This window comes from Rhipicephalus sanguineus, chromosome 5 (assembly GCF_013339695.2).
Source record: "Rhipicephalus sanguineus isolate Rsan-2018 chromosome 5, BIME_Rsan_1.4, whole genome shotgun sequence".
Classification (NCBI taxonomy): Eukaryota; Metazoa; Arthropoda; class Arachnida; order Ixodida; family Ixodidae; genus Rhipicephalus; species Rhipicephalus sanguineus.
The window spans coordinates 86981372-87006458 of NC_051180.1; the positions used below are offsets into that span (position 1 = coordinate 86981372).

The 25087-nt window shown below is 46.0% G+C and overlaps 1 protein-coding gene across 1 annotated transcript in view; it reads left to right on the top strand.

Moving 5' to 3' along the window:
- Positions 1-25087, top strand: part of LOC119393949 (neural cell adhesion molecule 2) — a 58879-nt gene that overhangs the window by 617 nt on the left and 33175 nt on the right. The gene's annotated exons all lie outside the window — the stretch shown is intronic.

Sequence of the window (25087 nt, forward strand, 5' to 3'; positions counted from 1 at the left end):
TATTTTTATTTAACATGTAGCTATTTGAAAAAAAAAACATTAACAGCCTGACTGGCAACACAACATACACTGCTATCTTCAGAACACAATGTCCAGCTAGCACAATGCACATCACAACGCAAGCAAATATCACGGCACAATGAAAGTAATGACTACATGTTATCATGAAGAAATATGAGTTGCTCCACATGATCAGGCAGCAGGCGCTCCCTTGTAACAGAGACCCCCCCCCCCCCCCCCCCCCCCCACTGAAAAGGCACGCTCGCTTGGAACAGAATGGCTGGTATAGGGAGGTACATGGGGCAAAGCTTTGCCAGACTGGGGTATCTGAAGGTGCCTACAGTCCGCCGCCACCAGTCACGTGGGTCACTGTCTTTCTCAGAAGTGGTCCGCATAGTGAACGAGTGGTAGTGCGGCACGTTACGGCCGCATAATATTGAAAATGTACGGTTACATGATCGCCAACAGCGCTGCACGTCGGAGATGCACCAGCAATAAATCATACGTATTGGGGCGCTCGTCGCAGGCAGATATCGTGCCTCCGTGTACTTACGATGTTTATCGCTCCTCTCGGCAACGTTTTTAGCTATACGAACGCAGCAGAAATGTGGAAGACGAGTTATTTTATGCATGATAATCGAATCGCATATTCGAATTTTCGAATATTCGAAGTTATCGAATATTCGAAACGTTTCGAATACACGATTTTCGAATCGATATACGAATATTTCGAATGTAATATTCGACGAATATTCGAAACTTTCGAATATTCGCACACCCTACTGATTATACTTGAAGTATACGTTAGGTGTAACATGAGGAATTGCGCATGCGGTCTGGGGGCAAACCACACTGGTCGACTCGTCACGTCCTTGATTAAAGTCTACACATATGCGCATTAAGTATATGAATGGAACACACGATCCAGATACGACGTTGCCTCAGCGTCTTAAGTGGAACAAGTGGCAAAGCACGCCATTCGGTAACTGGAACGAATCGATGTTTTAGGTTAAATATGACCTGTTCCACTTAACTAAGCAAAAACTAAAAGAAAAAACAGCTAATGTTCCGGATAAAGCGCGTGAATCAACCCAGTTCCACATAAGACCCACGTCTGAGGCAAAGGGGCTCCTCGAAGGGGAGTCACGAATATATTTATGTAGCAAGCAATGCTTCACCATGAAGAGAGCGAAGAGCCCGGGCTGCGTGATAACTTCGGCAACGAAGGTTTCGCACCTGAGTTTAGATTGACGAGCTAGGGCCGTCAGCGTCGATGTGTCAGATTTCGCGGAGTTCCAGCCTCTCAGGTTGATGGACGATTTCCTGGGCTCTCAAGATGTGGTTCCGCTTATCTTTATGATTTCAGCTTCTCACGCTCGTAGTCACTCCTTTCAATACGGGATATTCAGAAAAAGATCTGAACTTATTTTTATTATTAGGTTGCTCTGATGCATTAGGTAGCTTCCATCAATGTATAGTGATCAGGCATAGGTTTACCTTGCCGTATTTCGTGGTGAAAAAAACATCCTTTTCCTTCTTTGTGTTGTTTTTCAGAGTTGCCGCAGTAACATCTGAAGTGTTTCAGCGGATTACTTCGTTGGGCTAAAAGCTTCGGTGTGTAGCGGTTGATTTTGAGTTGAAGAGACAAAGACGTAATCATGTGAAATCGAGATCAGGACATCTTGATTCCGGTAGCAATACTTGGACGCGACTACATTCATATAGTATGTGCACCTGTCCTGCTTATAAACCGTGTTGTACGCTTATACGGAGGTGCGGAGTTGCGGGTAATTTGATTACATGTCTCGGCAGGGTCTACTGCAAAGAAAGCCTAGAAGACAGTTTCATTCGGAAGAAAGCGGTGTTCTGTCTACTAAAGGCTTGAGAGTATCTAGAACTGTGTAGCCTTTAAACAAGTTATAATCTTGATGCAGTTATTTTATTTATTTATTTATTTATTTATTTATTTATTTATTTATTTATTTATTTATTTATTTATTTATTTATTTATTTATTTATTTACTTTTGCTGAACCATCGTAGTTTGCGTTAATAGAAAATATGCCACAACAGCGGCTCCGAAAAGAATTTCATTTGTATTCCAGCTTTGAGAATATGCGCTTTTCAGAAAAAGGGAAGTGAGGGAAAGGAGGAGGGGAGAAAGTAAAGCATAGCTTATAAAGAATGAGAAAGAGAGAAATGCAGAAAGTGAAAGAAAGCGAGAAAGGGAGAATGAAAGAAAGAGAAAACCAAATAGAGAGCGAGAACAAAGATAGAAAGAGGAAGCAAGCCATAGATAGACAGAGAGTGAGACAAAGATATAGGAAAGAAAGAAGAAGAAAAATAGGAAGAGAAAGAGTGAGAGAGAGAAAGAAAGAAATGAAGGCCGCCGAGCTCTATAGATCAATATAGAGAAATAGGTTTCCCAGCGAGCAGCAACGGACCCTGTGCTTCGTTGTGCCAAGCTTTCCGCGACTTAGTGCAAAATTTTTTATTGTTTTTAATCATTTTCACGCCTACAAAAATACGGAAGAGTATTCGTAGTGGGCTCTCGTTACAATGACACCGAGTAGAAATAATAAAGCCAATTGTCTGGTACAGTAATATTTAAAATCAATACTTTAACTCAGTGTAAAAAACGCAGAAGGATACAAAATGCAATCAAGATAAAGTTTCTCTTCTCCAGCTTCATGTCAACCCGATATAGCGGGTCTGACTCTGTTTTTCTCGTGTTTCAGCCTTTCCTGACGCAGAAAATGTTTTCGAACTTGCTTCTTTCATTCTATGGTTCCTTTAAAATGCAATGTAGCGTACCGTTTTAAGCAAAGCTTCTATGATATACAGATTACCGTGGTGGCGGCGCCGGAAAATATACAGAAACGCGGGTGTACACAAATAGGCTCTCGAAGATGCGCTGGTCGCACACGTATTTGTGTGCACCGTTTTCGAATAACTGATGCTATCTCGATCGTCGGCTTGTAGGGCGATCAGTCGTTCTTGTTATGGACATCTGATATTTTATCGTAGTTACTTGTCAGTTCACGCTGCCACATTTTATTATTGTCGTTCATTGTTGCATTTCACTGTTTCACGCACGGCCATCATTGATGCCTGTAGAAGCACGCGTGCCGCACTTCTGAGCACAGGATTGAAGGTCCGATTGCCGGCACGGAGAAAGGAAACGGTTAGGAGGGAGCATTGCGCAATGAGATAAGAAAGAAAGAAAGAAAGAAAGAAAGAAAGAAAGAAAGAAAGAAAGAAAGAAAGAAAGAAAGAGAAATAGTAGTTATGCACGCAGACGCCACGCTTCGTTTCCCCCCTTTCCCCACTGCGCTCGGTCAGTTGTCAAAAAATGTGAGGACGCGGCGAGCTCGTGCACATCACTCTTGCTTATATATATTTATTTTCTTTCTAGCTTATCATGTTTTTTATCAGATTAATGCGTCATCCGTTCACTGCTCCAAATTCAATGCTACAGCTCAACACAAACTTCGGTTCAGTGTCCTTTCAAGTCACGCAGATGCATTGGTCTTGTTATATACACTGTACGAGAAGTGACTTCTTGAACGTTTTCCTGGAGAGATAAATACAGAGCAAAGACTCAGATGTTAGGTGTGCATGCCTCTAAAAGCTGTCTCGTGCAATCCTTCTACTCCTTGCTGCTACGTGTTGAGTTAAGTGCAATCCTATCTATTTCCACCTCTCAAAGTGAGCAAAACACACCTCTTTTAATTTTCTTCTAATAGGACTATTCCTACACATGACCGTGGAAACGCTCGTAATTCAGTAGCATTCGTGCCGCAGAAAGTACTTACTGCAAACCTGTTTTTCAATGGTGATCTGTGATGTAGATCAGTTAAACTTCGTGTGTGTTTTTAGCTTGTGGCACTGTAGCGGTAACCACAGAACGAAGCGTTCAGGGAATCGCTAAAGCGCAAGTCGAATATGTCTCGGTCTAGATTCGCGGGGGATCGATTAGGCGCTCATATTTAAATATTCAAAGATCTACACAGTAACCCGTGCTCTCAGGATCATTCATTGAATGGTTACATTTGGCTGGAAAACGTTGTCTCTACATTCTATTTGTGCAACATATACAATTCTTGCGTTTTCGAACGGCTAGGAACGGTAAGCTGAAGGATAATTAACCAATATCCTTCAGCAATAATTAACCTAACGATAATGCCGCGAGGTTAATGCAGCAGTAGTGCAATCGATCACGGAAACTAGTGCTAGTTTCTATCTGCTTCGTGCGTACAGGCACAGCCGTCTGCTACGTGGTGAATGTGGACTACAACCGTTGAGTTACTACACTTCGCTTCTTTTGAGAGCAGGAGAACGGGGCCCACGGGGCTTAATTTTTGTAAATTACGACCCTGTGAACCTAGATACAATGAAAAGTCAAGGAAAGTGCAAGGTAGGTGAACTGTGGTCTTAATTTAAATCCAAAAATAGCAAATGGAAGAAAATATGAAAGTAAACGAAAAGCTGCAAGTGAATGCCGCCCCTACATGTCACGCAATACGCAGGCGATACGCGATTATCATAGCATAGCTCCTCGCTGACGGCGCAAGAAAAAGGGAAACTAGCATTTCTTAAGTTACTGTGTTATAATTACGTAACGCATCTTACAAGGTGAATGCAAGCTCGCGCAAAAAATTAAAAAAGGAAACGCTTGCGCGTTTTGCTTTTGTGCACGGCTTCACAGCAGTAACGCTCATGCTGCTGTGAAGCAGAACGCGCAGACAAAGTTGCTCGGTCGAAGGCCTCACTGCGATTCATCAGCACCAAATGAAAAAGTGGGTATTATTAATTGCAGTAATGGTTGTTACTACTATTATGCGATGGGCCGTCGATTACGTTGCTCCGTTCTTTTTTTTAGGACGGCCTGAAGATCGTTCTGCCTAATTATGGCAAGCAGAGCGTCCCTTTTTCATGCATCGCCGTTTGGAACTCCATACCCAGCAAAATAATAGCACTAAAGGTTCATCAGCTTAAAAATAAATTAAAAGATTATATACTTTCATCCGTGAGGTATAGGCATGCTCATAATCATGCTTATAGTGAAGACTTATTTCACGACCTTGTTCTTGTTGTTTTGTGTGCTCTTAGATTTTGTAGTCCTAATTTAGTTTTGTTTTACTTCAACACCGATCATTTCTGTTTACCCCTTTAAAATGCATATGTGTTGTTATGCTGTAACCTGTGTTTCTCATTTATTTTGAAAAGTAGGTCCCATTGAAGTCTTTGACTTCGGGGCCTCCTTCTCTATATTATCCCTATGTAATCTTTGTACTAATTACAATAGAATTGTTTCTGATTCTGACTCGTGTTGCTTCATATGATCCTGCGAATGAAACGTGCTACACTTCGTTGTTTGAGCTGACTACACGCAAGAACTTTTGTTGTTTCCAATTTAATGAGGCGTGTAACTGGCAGTGAAGGCTAACAAGTTGGTTCGTTGTTACAAACCGAAATGTAGTAATCGGTTTCGTACATCGAAACACTGTTAATTGGTTAGCCGTATTCAGACTCTGCGTTACAGTAAAGATTACACGAAAAAGCTGTATCACGTGACAGTCTTCAACGATGGCGACATTTAGGAAGTAGGCACGCTGGTGTGTTTTCTTGGCTCAAACATAGCATACTTGTTTAAGTTCAAACGTAGCGCAACAGCTGTTCCACCGACTTCGGAGAAATAAAATAGTCTGTTGTAACTGTTATCAAAAGCATTTCATAATGCCCGATATGTTAACGGGCAATGATTAAGCACAAGCAATGATATTTCTCAAGTTCATTGACGCAAGTCGAATTGTTTCTTGAGTATGGGTGTAAATGAAACGACAGTTTTCTACAAGGGCACTGCACGCATTCTTACACTTCCATACGTTGTCGCATATTTCTGCATGCGAGTGAGCCCGACTGCGTGTCCTATGCGCATTTTCTAGTCACAAATAGCAACGAAAGATTTCCCGCTATGACAGCTGAGCGGCTAAAACATGGCGCTGCCAAGCTGGAGGACGCTTATTCGAATCCCGACCTCGGTCCTCCCATTTCGAAGAAAGCGAAACCAAAAATCACTCGTGTACACAGATTTAGACGACGTTAGCAAACACCGTGTATTCATAACTAATCCTCAGGTCCCCACCACGGCACCTCTCATAATCAGATCGCGGTTTTGGCAGGTAAAATGCCGTAATATTTAAAAGAGAGATCCGCTCTCATGAGAATGCTTACGGACATTTTCAGTAAAGGTTAAAAAGGGCTGCGACGCTCGTTGTATTGTATTTTGAAAAGAACCAGATGAACAAGCGTTCTGTGGCCTCGTACGCAATAGGCATGATTTCTAAGGAAATGATGGCGTGTTTTAGCTCGTCTTTAGTAACGGATTCGTACAATGAGGAAGCCCGGCTTTGTAGGCCACTAGGGCAGGCTCGTATAAAGACCCAAGCCATAAACTGCATATAAGGAACCTTGAAATTGCTTATATAAATAGCGAGATGACTAGCGCGGCAAAGAAACTCTCCACCGCAGAACGCAGGACCCTCCGCTCAAGTTCGTGAGTCGCGGGCAGCAGAAAGCGGTGTTATGAAAATCCGCGAAGCAAACTTGGAATGGTGACCATGGAGGCCATTTGCGAAGCATCAGAGCACCCCGCCGTGCAATCACGCAACCTTGGCAGTTCATCGCGGGAGCCTACGCGTTAGATACGTTGGCAACACTGTAAATGTGGCGGGAGTCGTTGCAGCTCGCCGCTTCCGGCATCGAAGTAACGAGCCAGTAGTGCGCGCTGCCTTTGCGGCCCCCGCTGCAGAAATGCATCCCCGTGGCATCGTTTGCGCGGGACGGGAGCGTCCAGTGAGCCGGAAATGCGCCGGGCTACTGATTCGCTCTCCTCTGATGGTTTCGAAAGCTTCGCTATACGCAGTTCGCCGTGCCCCGCAAAGACAATGGCGTCTGCGTGAACCCATCCTCAGCATTTCTTCAGCGCGCCTTATTACGCCTACCCTGGCTGCTTTATTACGTCTATTGTTTTCGCTTGCTGTTAAATACGTTGATGAAGGCTCGAGTGATAGAAAGCTTGCTGAAAGATTAGAGAGAATCAAGTGCAATGGAGACGAAGTTTTAATAGGATAGCCGGAAGAAGGGGTGTTGTAAGTTTTCTCGACATTAGTACGTGGTGTCATTTAACGTCAGCTTTTTAATTTCATGCCATAGCAAGAAATGAAGCAACGCTCGTTGAAACGCCCACGGACAAGACACGAGTGGGAAAATGGTTGTCGAGTAAGCTCGCACACCCCTTAGATGAGTAGTTTGTGTGAGAAACGGTTTGAAACATTTTAGAAGATTGTGATAGCGGCAGCTAGAGGAATGAGCTGGGAGTGGATCGCGCGAGTCACTTGCAGGGGCGTAGGCAGAAATTTTTGGGGGGAGGCGGAGGGGGGGGGGGGCAGGGGCGGGTGGCACCTCCTTGATCTGAAGTGGAGGCTATGTAGAATTAACTGTACGTAACATTACTTATTCGTTAGCGTAGGCAGAATCCTGGTGCATGCTCGGGAGTCGCGGCGTTTAACTAGTTTTTATCCTGCGGCAACTGGGGTGTGTGCCACGTATATCAGTACCTCAGTCGTCCTTGTTAAATAACCGACCAAGCACAACACCAGGCTCTGAATGATCCATGAACTCTAGTCAAGTACAATAAAGTCAGTCAAGTCAAAACAGCAATGGCTTGCCGCGGTCCAACTTTGACTGCGCTAGTTAAAATAAATGTGAATGACAGAAATGACGATACAGGACACTCTCTCGACCAATCTGAGAAAATAATGGTTTCATCTGAGAGAGGCGCAGCATAAATGAGAGCAAGTATAGGCAGAAAAATTTTATTTCAAGGTGTGAAATGTGGCGTATTTTTTTTTCCTAAAGGAGCCAAGTCTACTTTAACTGAAACTGAGAAAAACGCAGTTTTTCGCTACTGACTATATGGTTGGGCCTACTCCAACAATTTTTTGCCACTGTGCTCATGTCACCAAAATACCTCAAATCTATATCGGGACTAAGATCTGTATAGTCCACTATTGTCGGTATTGAGGAATAAAATTTGGATTTGGCTCCTATATATTGGAACATTTCATTCTAGCTTGAATTAGCTCGTAAAACAAGTCTAAAACGTAGCGAATGAACGGTGTAGCAATATTTCCCGACAAATAAAGCACCATCATTGTGCTTCCGTCGGTGCCGTGTTTTTGTTGCATGGACGTTATGGCGATTACTAGACCAGTAGAACGAGTGGTCCTTCAGGGTAAAAAGCGCACCATTCTGGACTGTGGGCAGCGTTTTCTTGTTCTTGGAATCCATTGAAGGCCTTAGACGAATGCTTCAGCTCTTCTTCATCTTCTAAGCTCGTTTTATGGGGCGCCGTTTCAGATCACTTCTTCTTAATCTTCAAGGAATGGATCCGTGTCCAATATATTCATTTCAGTTGCCTTCTATTTCCATTAAACCGTCTTAGAGCGATAGAAGGACATGATACTGCAGCCCAAGACTCGAAAAGAAACGCTAAGAGGCCTTGAAAGAACGGTTGCCTGGGCTAATTGGTCATTTAGCATAGACATATTTGCACAGCGCAAAATGAACGAGGATGGAGAGAGGCCGAAAGAAGTAAGAAAGTCGGCCTCTTGCTCTTTATATTCTAGTTTTGCCCTGCAACATTATGTCATTCAGTAAGCACCTACTCGCCCAAGATAAAGTAATTGTGGAACAAAAGCACAACAGCAAAGGAACTAGGACACAAATGAAACATATTGGATGAGACCACGTTGGTTGTTTTGGTCACGATTGTTGACGTAGCGCTGGTTTAATGGAACTGGCTCAGTTTGATTCAAACAGGTGCAGGATCTGGCTCGTTTTTCATTCGAAACTCTATCTTTGAGTTCACATTACAATCAGGAATTGCCCCGTTTTGATTACAATTATTACGGGGCAACTTGCGTGCACGTAAAGAACATCATGCACTGTAACGACATGCACAGTCGCTTACTACAGTTTCTCTCACAGTCATATGTGGTTTTAACAATTAAAACAACGCCACAATGTTTCACGCTTGTCGACTCCTTTGTTTCTCAGAAAAAGTCACAGTTTCGCCGCATGGGCGAAGCAATGAATGCGATAGCAACAAATTGGAAGGCCGCAGGAAGAATGGCAAGCAGCTCGAAACGTGCAATGCGCTGCTCAAGCACAAAGTATGCACGAAAACAACACAGAAAGGATGAGCGTGAACTAACAACGTTCACAGCTTGGCACGTAAAGGACGTTGCTCAAACACAAAGAAGGACGCGCAAAAGGAACGCACAGGTATACACAGGACGAGCGCAAACTAACAGCTGTCGTAGTTGTTACTTGTTTGTGCTTGAGCAGCGCGCTACTTTCGCAAACGCGGCCGCTGCAGCGAGCGAAGTGATATTCGTGCTCTCTGTAACTTCAACGCAAGCTTTCCGGTGAAAGCACAAGACGAACAAACTGCCCCCATCACAACATAAGCGCGCGCGCGGACGACTACGCCCTTTATAGGGCAAAGTACAGGCGTACAGGTGTTAAAGGAGCGCGCGCATCGCAACGAGCGGGGCGACTACCTTAAAGCGCGCTGCGCTCTTCGCGCCATCTCGCTGGTATTGCAGAGACCACGCTGAATTGCCCCCAAGATCTGCGTACCGCCAGCGCTAAATGGTGCATTTAAATAGATCGCCATAAGTATGCTAAGGAACGTACGCTCCGTGGCCTAGCCGTCTAACGCCGCCCGGTCGCCCGGACGAATCCGCGCCTCGGAAAGCATTTATCTTTGTGGAATATATATATATATATATATATATAATATATATATATATATATATATATATATATATATATATATATATATATATATATTATATATATATATATATATATATATATATATATATATATATATATATACACGACGACGGCAAAAACCAGTCGAGGGTGTCCATATAATTGCTATCCCAATAAAAACAGCGTATTGCTTCCCGAGAGCTAGGTTAGGTAGCCCTAATGGAATGAGCGAGCCACTACAAGATAGATTGAAATTTGTTGCGGCGTGCTTTTGTCATGAAAAAGAAATAAGTCATCCACCCGTCTGCAGCCCAAAGCATACAAGGAAATCGATAGAGATTTATGAGAAGAAGAAGCTTCTTGTTTTCTTATTTGACGAAGGTATTTTCATCCACTTAACAATGCGTTAAATGTGCCGCAATCTAACGGCAAGAAAAAAGGTATGTCAGCACACTGAAATGGAATAACGTGCTCATAAGTTTCTGAGGGCACGCTCAGTATTTGACAAAACTCTTCCATTGCGCAGTGTCGCACGGGCAACAGAGAACTGGACCGCGGTGAAAGGTCGTTGCGTGAGTGTCTTGCGAGGAGGCGGGCTTTTATTGTTGCGGGCCGCCGTGGTGCGCGCAACGATACACGACGCTCAGACAAGAACGACGAAAGAGCGGTGGAAAGCGCAGTGCTGTGCGTCGCTTGCCGTGCTGTTGTGCGGCTCGTTTTTTGCTCAATTTTTGCTTAACCGCTGCTGCGTGGCTTTGTCCTTCGTTGCGTGTGCGCGGGCTAGCGTGTGTTTGCTTTGTGCGCGTGCCCCGTGCGGCCGGCTCTTCGCTGGAAGCCAGTGGCCTACAAGGGTGACGCCAGGATGGATTTACGTCGCGTCGCCGCAGTGTTTGCCTTTCTTCTCGTCTCAAAAGGTCAGCTGATACTTTCTTTGCGTGTTTGGTTGTTCAGCGAACTTTTTCGTTCAAACACATGGCTGCAGGCATGGTAACTTGGTTTTTGTTCTAAGTTCTTCGCCAGTGCACGTGATTACTTGGGGCTACTAAATTACACATTACGCAGGTGACTGGTCTATACTCTGTCTTTTCTACCGTGAAAAATACTTCTTAGTGAACGTGAGCCATGTTCAGCAATTCCTTACCACCATTGAAAGCACACTGGTCTCTCTTATTGCAATCCATAGATTTTCATATGGTACCCTAGAGGGAAATCTAGAGCTAGTGTATATGGGCGCTGCAACGCATGGCGTATCAGCCATCTTGAGAATGATGGTTAGTACATGGATTTGCCTAACCTTTGTCTTTTCGGCCCCGTGTGGCCTGCAGCCGCTTTGTCGCGAGTCGAAGTTCAGCAAAAGTTCAACACTCCCACTTCATCACCCTGAGCCTTTTAGGCTGACCGATTCAGATCAGCTCACGACGTTCACAATCAGCCATTCCTTTATCCGAATCAAAAGCCAAAACGCAACGATAGACAAAGCCGCAAGGGCGTTCGAAGCCGCAAGCATAAAGAGTAGGCAGATAAATCCATGCACTCCATCCCATCCTTCCCCTGGTGGTAGAACGATCGCAGCACCACAGTTCTCTCTAGTAAATATTTTTAGGAACTTCATGTTCCAATAATCTCCCGTATAGCTGTACTTGCGGACACTTCATTAACCAATCGGTTAGACAACCCATATTGTCAGAAGAAAGTTAACGGTACGAACGACTAGGGTCAGTGAAAGAAGAATGCAAGACAAACGCTGCCACAAATACGCTCCCGCTCTGAGGTGCTTACCTCGACGAACTGAAAGTATCCGCACAATAATCCCGCATCTGGTACGCGACGCTAGTGAAAGGAAACTGCTCGACCACGCGCACCTATTGACCCCGTCTCGAGCACAATGCGCACTTTGGCCTCTCGAGCTTTTAGACCGACCGCGTGCACCGCGAGTACTTTTGCTGGCTATCAAACCGTCATTAAGGGCAAGGCCGCACCGATCCATTCGGTCACAGTGTCCACACTAGTAGCCACGTGACAACGTCCTTATCTTTCGGAAAGAGAATGACCTCGAATGCTCAAGACCTCTCATAACTCTGGGATCAACGCCTCTTACAGCTAAATTCGTACGTTGAAGTACTATGGTCCTATGTACGCAAACTCCTAGCGCGTTTGTGCCACAGAAATTGGGCAAATCCCGCTACTCACCACTGGTCCACAAACGATGACGAAAGGAACACACGGGCGGCAAGCGCCGATTGAGATTTATGGAGAGACTTAACCATGGAATAATTGAGAAAGACTGTGTTGAAGCGTCGGAATACGCTAAGTAAAAATCACCGGGGCCACCCTTTTCAGCTTCGCTGGTTAATCATATGTACGGTGTGCGTGGGCAGTCATTTTCTATCTCTATGTTTTCTAGAGTTAGAGGGAGAAAGAAGAGTTGTGTTTGAGACGTTTCATGCTCTTCAAGAAAGAAATAACGAGGCACCGACACGCTGCATGGTTGACTTAATTTTCAGAATGAATATGTTAACTTAAAGAATAAGCGCACTCGCGCATTTGTGTGTACGTGTGCGTGTGTAAGCCTTAATTAATTAGCACTGACGCTATCACGGACCTAATTATTACAGGTAAGCGGAGCGCCATAGCGAAGTTGTTTCGTATTTCTTTGAGAATCGCCATAGAGCATGCAGAGAAAGGAATAATTTCCAGCTTCATGTTTCGCCCGTTTTTCTTTTGACAACCGGGTCCCCGTGTGCGATGAGGCACGCGTGCGCCCCCGGTTTTGCTGTCAGCGCACCTGGCAATTCGTCTTGATATTCATTTGTTTGGCCGGCGCGCGCTGACCCGAACGACACGCAATCCGGAGGAGAGCGCCGACGAGTATAAAAAGCCAAAGCCAATCTTCTGCGCCGCGATGATTGCGAAGCAGCTTCCGTGTAGCTGCCCACCCCTGCGCAGCAAATTGAATAAGAGCTGCGCGGTGCACGCGCGCACGGTGCTCTCGCTCATCGCGAGCTCATACTACGGCCTGCCGGCCGTACTCGGTTCGGTCATGATCCATCTCGAACCCAGGTATGAGAGGTTCTGCGTGTGACGCTCCCTTGCGCCACTTGTTTTTATCTTTTATGTGTTTTTTTACTCTTTACTTCACAGCCCCCGGAAAGAGAAACAACTCCATACGTTGGCAAGAGCCGACCGACGTGTGAGATGAATCCACCGGCAGCCGTTAGCTCGCACTCTATATCTTTTTACCATTTTGTTTGTTTGCTCTTGAAAATGCGATACGAGCTGGTATAAGGGTGGGAAATACGAAAACACGTCGCACAAATCGTTCGCGGTTCGAATCAAGGTGCGGGTGAATGAAACTGTTTTTGCCCAGCAAACACGCGGGCACAAAATATAGTGAACAAGCTCTCGTCTGTTCTGCTTGCTTCTAACACGACGCCCGCGCCCGACCTGCGTGTAGCAGAGAATGCTCCATCATTCCTTCCATTTGAACGACGTGTTCCGGCAATGCCTTTTCTTGTATTCGTAAAGCGGGAGCACTGTTAGCGAGCTGTAGTTTGTCCGTAAAATTTGCGTACACGTGTTTCTCTGGCACCGAATTAACGGATGAATCGTATGTATGTATGTATGTATGTATGTATGTATGTATGTATGTATGTATGTATGTATGTATGCATGTATGTATGTATGTATGTATGTATGTATGTATGTATGTATGTATGTATGTATGTATGTATGTATGTATGTATGTATGTATGTGTGTGTTTTCACGCAAATGCGCACTGTTAGCAGCGCCAACCGTCGACAAGCACAAAAAAAGATCAATGCACAACACACAAGCGAGCCACCCGCGTGGACGCACTTACTGTGTTCGCTTTTAATCCTAGTTAGTGCCTGTAATATTTTGGCTCATTTTTCGATCCCAAACCCGCGAAGCATTGCAAATACGCCTTCGCTGTGGAAAACACATATGGCCACTTTGAAAACGTGGCCTTCTCGATTTATATGCTAGATACAATTAATCCTTTCATATAACCCTGCGAAAATTTTCTTTCATTTCCTCCTTAGTACTGGGCGAGAAAGCGGCAAAATAACGCGGTGAGGTTAACCAGACACACGACCGGTTTGGTACCTGCACAGTGCGTGAAATTCCCATAAAGTACTGCCTGTCATAAGCCCTCGCGCTCATAGCCAAGCGCTCGTTAAATGGAAAAAAAAAATAGAGAGAGAGAGAACCACGCAACATGACAATTCCCCACGCTAATCTCAACGAAAGCAAGCGAGGCGTTTCCGAGACTGCTATAACATTTCTGAGATCCGTGATTTATTTCTTGTATGGCTAGTGGACATGCCATTGTTACTGTTAGCGAAGTGACAGCGTATACGCTCAAGAACGAGGCCCACTTGTTTAACTGTACATGGTCGTGGGTACACTATCCACAGTTATGATCACGTTCATGTGACCGCAATGAAAGACCCAGCTTGCGAAACCGGATTACCGCCGCTTCCTGCGCTTTGCGTGCGGCGTAAAGCTGCTTCCCTGTCTACTTCCCTCTCGATTTATTGTTTGTCATCTTCACTACATGGAGAGGTCAGCTTCCGTGCGATTCTCTTCCGTACCACCAAGGCGGAAGCAATAACGTCGCTCGGGTTTCCAGGAAGGCTTCCAGGAAGGCAAGGATATAAGGCATTGAAACGGCTGCCTGGACGCGTCGGGGCTACTGACGCACGCGAATAGTGCTACAGCGTGATATAAACCGATCATGCTTGATCCGGAAGTGAAAAGCAAAAAATACTCTCCTTGATATTCTTTGCTCACTGCGTAAGTATTGCACAAAAATGATGCATAAAGCTCGGCACGAACGGCAAAGTGCTGACGGTAAGGTATTAAATATCATATTTTATATTGAGGTAATAAATATCACGCGAAGTAAGACTTGATGTTTTGAGGACACAATGGCAGCAAATGTTCCCTCGCTAACTAAACAAACGCGGCGTCATGTACCAAAGACACGCAGTGAAAGAAGTCCATTGGGAGGATGACCATTAATCCTTGTGTTCGAAAGGCTGGGGCTGATAAGTAGCGCCGGCAGGGGGATGCTAACTGCCGTGTCCTATAAGACACATCTGATAATCCTAAGTATTATTCCGTTTCTTCTCTCCTGGTATTTTTTTTCCTTTAGCTGCACTCCGTTACATAAACGGGAATTATCTGTGTGCACGTCAGAGCATGCCGCTTTGTCTAGTGGTCATATACGAGTTAAACCAGCAGTGCTTTTTCTGCCGTCGCACTTTGCCAAGCAGTCCTTTCCTCGTCAACACGCTTGGCTGTCGAGCCCGGTCAGCTGATTTGATTCCGATGGGTGAGGACAACAAGGTCCGTTTTGCATTAAGCCCTAACCACACGTACGCGTTACAACGCGTCAGCGCGTGCCGTGTAGACTCGGCGTCGCGTCGCGTTCCTACAGAGGTAGAGGGAGAGCATAGGGAGAGGGCACGGCACGCGCTGACACGTTGTAACGCGTGCGTGTGGTTACGGCTTTAGGGTCACTACTTTTCTGACGCCTTTTCTTTATCTTTCAATTATTCATTACACATTGAAGTTACACCAGTCACCTTCTAGGTGACTCGTATAACTCTCTTTTCTGTAACCACTTGTCGAAGAGCAAGAGTTTGCCAGGACCGAGACTTTCCTACAAGACACGACAGCGCATCACGGATGCTTCAGAAGCACGACGACGAGAAAAAAGAAAAAGGAAAAAAGAAAGGCGTGACTGTGTGGTTCTAACGCTTTCTGGGGCTTCTCCACATTGCCCGTGCTGACCAAAATGTGCGCACTAACGCGTGAAAAACAAGCGAATGGGGAGGATGGCGTGAGTTAGCGGCGTTGCGTGCGATGCGACGGTGCAACCGTGATATTTTTCGTGATGCTTTTATTGTTGCGTCGCTTTATAAAAACAAACTCGTGACCGAGCCATGTACTTTTGTTTTCATTTCGCGCTTGTGGTTGCAACTTCTTTTCCAACGCACATTTGGCACGGCAGTGGTCGTGAACGCTCTTTCAATTTTATTGCTCACGTTGCGTTGGCGTGCGGTCGTTGGTTGTTTCTTGATCAGCTGCCGCTCGCCGAGAGGTTTCCTGTGATTGGTCTTACTGGCAGCTTTTCTGCTCTAACCTGCTACTCACGGTCATTATGTATTTGTGATATATATATATATATATATATATATATATATATATATATATATATATATATATATATATATATATACTGAAGAACCTTTTCCAATGGGCCAAACGTACTTGGGAATCAAGCTAACCGCTTAGTTGTGTCTTTTCTCTTCCCATATATATATATATATATATATATATATATATATATATATATATATATTATATATATATATATATATATATATATATATATATATATATATATATATACTTTGGGTATGAAGATCGATGGGTCCGGTACGATAGATGAGTGAGAAGAAGGACTCACGTACGAAATGTAGTTTTATTAACGTTTCGGCTCAGCCTTCGTCAGAAGGCTGGACTATATATATATATATAATATAATATCTATTATATATTATATATATATATTATATATCGCTCAGCAACTTAGTGAACTTCATCACATGGACAGTTTACGCGTATGCGCACATATCCCGAGTCACATTTCACTGTTGTGCCGCGCATGGCACCACTTAAGCGTACTATAGTACATCACTGACACTGACGACAGAAATACGTAAAATAGCAACATAAGGACCATCGGCAGGAAGGAAGGATGGTGAGGGTCTTGTTGAATACATTTCACGCTTCACATGACACGTGCATGTTAATCAGGGGTTACTGGGAACCACATTACCACTTATAATACTGAAAAAGAAAAATCGCGTGTCATCGACGGATAAAGTCTTCCTTTCCATAGGTATAAAACTGTGTCGATAGGCAATTCGTTATGGTGGATCTCACATTTTGCATTGTTGAGAAAGCAGCTCGCTGCGGTTTATGCATGCCATGCTACTGCTAATCAGCGGGAAGGCGACAGCTCGAAAAAGTCACAATTCCTTCAGGCAATGCTAAGTACAGCATTGCCTGAAGGGGTTGAAAGCTCCTTTAAAGAAGAATGTAAGGCAGGGAGACACGATCTGCGCAGTGATATTTACTGCGAGCTTACAGGACGTTGTCAGGGACACAAATTGGGAACCTTTAGGGATACGATTTAATTGAGAGTACTCAGTTACCTGCGATTCACTGATTACATTGCCTTGATGAGTAGCTCATGGTATGAACTGCAATTCATCGTTACTGATTTGGACAGAGAGAGCAGAACGGTAGGTCTGAAAATTAATATGCAGAAGACTGAAGTATTATGTTCAACACTTCTCGTAAGAAAACAAGGCCGTGCGATAGGTAGCGAGGCGTTGGAAGTAGCCAGGTAATACGTCTAATTAGGAGATGTAGTGACCGCAGAGCCGAACCACGAGGCTATAGTAACTAGAAGAATAAGAATGGTGTGGAGCGCATTTGGCAGGCATTCTAAAATTATGGGTGGTAGTTTACCACTATACAGTCACGAGAAAGCTGCTTAACAGCAGCTGCATCTTACCGGTACTTGCCTACGAAGCAGAAACCTGGGTGCTTACGAAGATTGCTCAACTTGAGGACTACGCAGTGAGCCATGGAAAAGAAGGTGATAGGAGTAACCTTAAGGAACAAGAAGAAGCTGAGTGGTCAGGAACGAACGGGTGTTAAGGACATCTTAGTCGAAATCAAAAAGAAATCATCATGGACAGAGTGTGTAGAGCGAAGACAAGATAACCGCTGGCCATTAAGAGTAACACAGTGGATGCCAAGAGAAGGCGCGCGCGCGAGTGGGAGGCAGAAGGTTAGGTGGGCAAATGACATTAAGGAGTTCACGCAGATAACGTGGCTGCAGCAAGGACAGGACCGGGTTGATTGGCGGAGCATGGGAGAGGCCTGCAGCGGACGCAGTTAGGCTGATGATGATGACGATGTTAGGAGAGTACAGGCGCAAGCCTATGCCCTCACGAAACACTCATTAAATTACTTTGACATTCCTAGTATAAAAAAAGTCACAGTTTCTCCGCAAGGGCGAAGCAATGAATGCGATAGCAATAAATTGGAGTGTAACGCGAAGAACGGAAAGCAGCTCGAAATTGCCAGCGCGTCGCTCGAGCCCAAAGGATGCACGAAAAGAACGCACACAGGACGAGCGCGAACTATCATGCGTCACAGCTAGATACTTGAAGCGCACTGCTGAAACATAAAGCAGGACTCACGAAATGAACGAACAGGTACACACAGGACGAGCGCGAACTAAATGTCGCAGTTGTTACTTATTTCTGTTTGAACAGCGCGCTCCTTTCGCAAACGCGGCCGCTGCGAAGTGACCTTCGTACACTCTGTGGCTTCATCGCGGGGAAAGCACCAGACATACAACCGCCCGCTCCCCCCTACCCCCCCCCCTCGGCCGCCCCCTTCTTTCCTCGAGATAAGCGCACGAAGGTGACCACGCTCTGTAGGGCGAAGAGCAAAGGCTTTCGCAGGAGCGGGGCGACGATCTTTCAAGCGCGCAACGCGCGCACATAGCGCCATCTATGTGGTGACTAAGGAAGCATGCTGAAGTAAATGGTGTATATAAATAGCTCGCCTTTAGCAGGCTGAAAGACTGTGCTGTTGGTGGCGTAACCGTCTAACGCCGCGCGCTGGTAAGCGAGAGGTCGCCCGTTCGATGCCGCGCGTCGGAAAGTGTTTCTCAATTATTTTTCTTTGTGGCTTTAATATATATACATAGACATATACGGTGCATGACGGCGACGGCAAAAATCAGCCGAGACTGTCCATATAATTGCCATCGCAATAAAAAATCCTCACCGGGTCCCTTCTGCATTCGCCTAAGACGACTCAAAGGCGAAAGCCATGTTCTTTTTCTTCTCATTCGAATATTAACCCTCCTCCGCACCCCTACGAAAGCTTTCTGCACGTGACGTGGTTTTGCACTGCCTCCAGGATTGGAGGCAATGCAGGTTTTCTACACGTCACCTGGTTTTTGCACTGACTCTGTGATCAGGCCACTTCAGACCAAGCGGCAATATCACGTGATGACGTCATTGCGTGACGTCATGAAGACTAACAAATTTTGGGGTGCTGTAACGTCATGATGACGTCATATGGTGACGCCGTCGCCTGACAGTGATTTTTTTAGTCACTCGTGTTGAAGCCGGCGACGGTGAATATTCGCGTTTTATGAGGCAGCTGAGGCTTTCACCTTAATATGTACCCTAATATGGAGGAGCAGTAAGCCATCTCGGTTACAGATGACATCCAGAAAGTAAATATCCGGGACGGATATTTACTACAATAGAAAGTAGCAGGAAAGCAGGCTAGTACAGTTGCCGCGGTAAATAATCATACCATACAGTCGTCGCAAAGAGTAACAACATTACAGTGTCGTCGCATAAATGTAGGCGGATATTATTGATGGCACCGCAAGTAATAAAAATGTACATTCGGCGCAACAAGTAATGATACCGTATACATTAGTAAAACTTGCTGTTGGGCTAGTTGGTGCATGTTTACAAGAAAATTCGACGACTCAAACCACCGAGAAGAAAAGGCGAAAGGAAAGAGCGTTCTTTCCTTTCGCCTTTTCTTCTCGGTGGTTTGCGTCGTCGAATTTTCTGGTAAATACCGTATACAGTCGGCGAAGAAAGCAAAATGGTACAGTTGCTGCAACAAGCAACCATTCCATGTACCATGCAGGCAAGTGGTTGGTATATGATGTCGAATGTCGGCGAATGTTGTCTGATATTGGCTATTGCAGCTATATGTTGGTTAAAAAATGGAATTTTAGATAATTCTTGCGCACTGTCTGTGAAATCCCAGCAGAAAGTTCGCGCTGAAATTCTTTGGGAGTGCCGAAAAATGTTTGCGTGCCAGCCTGTATAGGCACCCGTCACTGACCAGAGGGCGCGATGGAGCTCTTATCGAACGCCTGAGTGTTGAGGGCACCAGCCGCCAGGGATACCAAGAAAATGAAACGCTTGCTGGACACATCGACGCGCTCAAGTGTCTCCCTTCTGGGCGCCTCTTTCAACGAACGCTTCCTACGTGCGTTCGTAATCACCTCAGGGATGTTGCCACCGCCTTCAATGCAGCACAAACGCGTTTAGAACGCGCTCTTTTCAGGCTGTGCCAAGGCAGCAGAAACGCTACAAACGCGTTTCAAACTCACTGCATTGAGGCGATGGCAAGTCACGTTCAAGTCAAGGAGCGTTTCTGAACATAGGCACCGTACAGTCGAGTTTTCCAGTGCGACTGCAGCGCCAGAACGCAAAACCTAGCGGACAAAAAACGCAATAATGAGACGGGGTTGCTCAAAATGGAACGCGATGTGCGCGTCTCCCTCTCTGAATGAGTGGGCGGACTGCGGCCGGGATACACGGGGGACGCGTTCGCGCGTCTGTTTTCTGCGTGCCCCTAACGGCCAATGCCAGCGAACTTGGGACGGGCCAGTGCGAGCAACGCAGCTCCCTCTGGTCAGTGTACGGTGCCTATAGAGGATGCGGAGGATAGACACTCGATTTTGCTGCGTCCACTCGCTAGGCTGTGTTTTCTGGCGCTACCATCGTATCTCGGAAACTGCATTGCAGGGTGCCTATACATACCTCACTTAGGAACAACGTCCAGGAAGTTTAAGGGCAAAGATAAACCAGGGTCTATCAATACATCAATACTTTTCTACTGGCCCTGAAACTCCAGCGTCATACAGCGACCGCAGTCGCTTCGCCCCGGCGTTGCGTAGCTATAGAAGGCGACGCTATCCGCGTTCTAAACGCTATGGATGCTGCGTGTTGGCCGCTTGTGCTTGTGTGTCCTTCTCCTCGACATATCGATCCTTGTGGGGACATCGATGTTTTGGTAGGCTCCACTAGAATATTCCATATATTATCTTAAGATGAGAGATGTTGGTTGGTATAAAGGATATGATGCGGGCTTAAATTATTTTCCCTTGACTTGTTTATCTTACTTTTGGCCCAAATAATATTTAGACGTACTGGCAAAACCACCAATGTAGCTGGAACCTTCACGCAGGCTTTTCACGATAACATATGGTCGCACTTTATTTATAACTTTGCTCTATGGACAGTCAGTTTGCATGCAGTAAACCCTGAGCGCTCTCGCAGGTTTAATATTCCTGCTCGTATTCGGGACAGCTTATCGCTATCACATACTGCACTACACAGCACTGTAAGTAGCGAACCCTTTTAACAGCGGAGATGTTCAAGCTCGGCGAAGCCTCGTAGATACCCGACAATGAGCTATCATCATCATGAACAGCGCGCGCTTTCTTCGTCATCATCTTCTGCTTTACTCCCCGAACACGAGCGCTCTCCCGCTTCGCCAATTTGTCCGGCGTGGGATGCAACAACTAGGATGGGGGAGAGAACAAGTAGAAAGAAAGATATACATTGAAAGCTAGATAGAAGTAAATGGATGAAAGAGAAGAAGATAGAACGTCAGAGAACGAAATAGGCAGAGAGGGAAAGATATTTAAAGAAACAGACACAAGAAAGAGACAGAAAAAACAGCGAGCAAGACAAAAAGAGAAAGAGAGAAAAAGAAAGGGAAACAAATAAATAGAGAGAGAGAGAGAGGGGAAAAGAAAGAAATACAGAGAAAAAGAGAGAAGAGAAACGAGTGGAAGAAATACTGACGTAGACACAGCGCTGGTCTTTCTGGTCGGTCTTTCTTGTCCCCTTTATTTCGAGATTTCTTTCCTTCATAATGGATTACCAACCCGCGTAATCTTCCACCCTAAACTGCCATAGCAGCGATGCCTGACACTTGCTTTGTGCAAGGCTGCCGCTCTGGATAATAATGGCGTCGATGAATTACTCCTATTGTTTTACCAGCCCATGCGGAACTACGCTACATGTGAAAGTGAGCCATCCTGCGACGAGACACTGCCTCGTTATAGTTTGAATCAAGTGAATAATAATAATAATAATAATAATAATAATAATAATAATAATAATAATAATAATAATAATAATAATTACTGGGATTTGTGTGCCAAAACCACGACATTATTATGAGGCATGCCGCAGTGGGCGACGTCAAGTAAATCCCGACCGCCTGAGCTTCCTTAACCTGCACCTAAATCCATAGGCGTGCGCAGGGTTCTCCATCAGGGGGGGGGGCAAAGGTTCATCACAGCGCCCCCTCACCCTACTAAGTCAATGTATGGGGCAGATTTTGCGGCCCCCCCCCTTCTTCGGTGACTAGAAGGGTCAATGTACGAGGCAGATTTTGCGTCCCCCTCTTAGGTAATTAGGGGGGGGCGCCCCCACCCCCCTGCCCCCCTGTGCCTAAATCTAAGTCCCCTGCTGTTCTTTGCCTCCTCCTCCTACGCTAACGCCAGTCCTCCTCACCCCCACCTCCCTTTCTCATCCCCTTGCTAAAGAGAGAGAGAGAGAAATGTTTTAATGAAAAGCTGGAGATGTTTGCCTGGCTTCGCCTGACATGCTACTCCAGGTGCTCCAGGGTGATGATTATGATATATACACTGATAACCACACATACATACATAGACTACACGGTTTACAAAGTTTCGGTCAGGCTTGTGGCCCGCAAGAAAGTCAGCAGCGCTTTCGTTGCGCGTAACGCACAGGTGCTGTTTTGCCATGGGCCCAGAATGTGCTGCAGTTCTAAGCACGAGTCCTGTTGAAGGTGCAAAGCCGCCTTTAGAGAAAGTCTTTCTGTTGCATATCGCCTGCATTCGCAGAGAACGTGTTTTAGGTCTTCTAGGACGTTGCATTGAACGCACAACGGTGAGTCCGACAGCTTGATTTTGTTCTTGAAGTAATGAGTGTAGGCGACGTGTAGTCTGATGCGGTGCAAGCATGTTTCCTCTTGTCTGTTGAGGTCTCGCGGCATATCGAAGGCACACGATGGATCAATTTTGTAAAGAAGCCCATACTGGTGACTGGCATCTGTCCAGAGGGATCGCTGGAAGCGCCATGCATGTGCCGATACAAGTGTCGCCGCGTCTTTTCTCGAGAAAGGTATTTCAACCATTTCTCTCGAGGCGTCATGTCCAGCTTTGGCAGCGTCATCAGCCTGGACGTTGCCTTGTATTCCGCAGTGGGCAGGTATCCACTGTAGAACAATGCGGTGATTCAATTCGCAGGCTTTATTGCATAGGCGTTTGATATCCATTACGAGCTGTTCCTGCGTGCTTGGGGACTTCAGAGACTGTAGCGCCGATCTTGAGTCGGTGAAGATGACCCAAGACTCGGCTGTCCGGTCTACGATGAAATTAAAAGCAGCCCGTAGTGCGGCCAGTTCAGTGGCTGTAGATGAAGTACGGTGACTGAGAGTGGCACAAGTGGTGACATTGGCAGACGGAATCCATACCCCAATGGCAGATGACGTAGGCGTGACAGAGCCGTCAGTGTAAATATGACGGTGAGCCTTGTAGCTGTTTTCCATGTGCTGCAGAGTGAAATATGTTAGTGCTCGTCCGGGTGTGCGCCTCTTGTTACTGAACCCAGGCACGAAAGTGACTATTGACCACGAAGGAATTTTCCACGATGGCTCCGCAGGCATTGACGCGCTTTGATAATGCAGCGGGAGTAAGCTCCGTACCACAGGACCGCTGTCTGAAACAAGCGGATGACCTGGCACTCTGGTGGCATAGCGCAAGTGGACACGAAGAAACTCCGGCTGTAGGAGCACTGGAGCTGATAGGCGTCTGCTTTCGGCAAGGGTTCCGATAGTTGATGTATTTTTTGGTAGGCCAAGGCACACCCTCAGGGCTTTTGCTTGAGCTCCAGTGAGTGCTTGTATGTTGGTTTGGGAAATTCCATGTAGCGCAGGAAGGCTGTATCGCAGAAGACCTTCGCAGAGAGCCGTGTACATTCGCAGGAGGGCGTTTACGGAGCATCCCCCGGCGTTGCTTGATAACAAGCGGAAGATGCTCGCGTATGACCCAATTTTTTCCTTTAATACTCGAACGTGGGGCGTCCACGTCATTAGCCTGTCGATTGTCACTCCCAGAAACTTATGACTTGGCACATATCGAATGGGAGAATCTGCTACCTTTAACATATAGCGCGAGACATCACGCCTAGTAAAAGCAACGGCGGCACATTTTCTGGTGACATCGTTAGACCTCGTGCGAGTAAGAATTTCTCGATTGAATTGAGAGCTTTCTGTAACCTTGCTCGTAGGACACGTCTGTTGCGACCGCTGCTCCATATACAGATGTCATCTGCATATAGAGAGATTTCAACCGATGCAGGGATGCGTTTCTCCAATCCGATGAGGGCGATGTTGAATAGGGTAGGACTTAGAACACCACCCTGTGGAACTCCTCGTTGCACTGTGTGCGGGGTTGTGTCACCTTCTTTCGTGGACATGTAGACTGAGCGATCGGTGAGGTAGTCGCAGATCCAGCGGTACATACGACCACCGACTCAAACAGACTTCAGGGCGTATAGGATAGACTCGTGAGTCACGTTATCGAACGCTCCCTTGATATCGAGGAATACGCCGATAGTGATGCCGCCTCTAGCTTTGTTGACTTTTACGCAGTTGATAAGGCTAATCACATTGTCGATGCTGCTGCGTCCTTTTCTAAAACCTGACATTTGTGGAGGGTATGCATTCATCTTCATGAGCAACCAGTCCAAGCGCATCAATACCATCTTCTCCATCAGCTTTCCTACGCAACTGAGAAGTGCAGTGGGACGATAGGAGTTAAGGTCCGTTGGAGACTTGCCAGGCTTGAGAATAGGGATGACACGAGCTCGTTTCCAGCAAGGTTCAAGACGCCCACTCTCCCAGCTGGCATTGAATATGGCAAGAAGGCGCATCTTCGCCTTGTCGCCTAAATGCGTTAACTCGACGTAGCTAACGCAGTCAGGTCCAGGAGATGACGCCTTGTTCACCAGTGCCAAAGCCCCAAGCAGCTCCGCGATCGAAAAAGGTTCACCCGCTTAAGTGGTGGTCGGCGTCGTTGAAGCCTCTTTTGCTGCACGAGGCGTAGTTGCTAGCGCCACTACTGCAGTGATGTTAGAGCAGAAGGCCTACGCTATTTCCGACTCGCTGCTGTCACAGGATAGAGCAACCGAACGGAACGGATGCAGTTGGGTCGGCGGGGTTTTTTAGGCTGCGGGACAGGCCCATATTCAGTCAGTGTTTTCTGGGG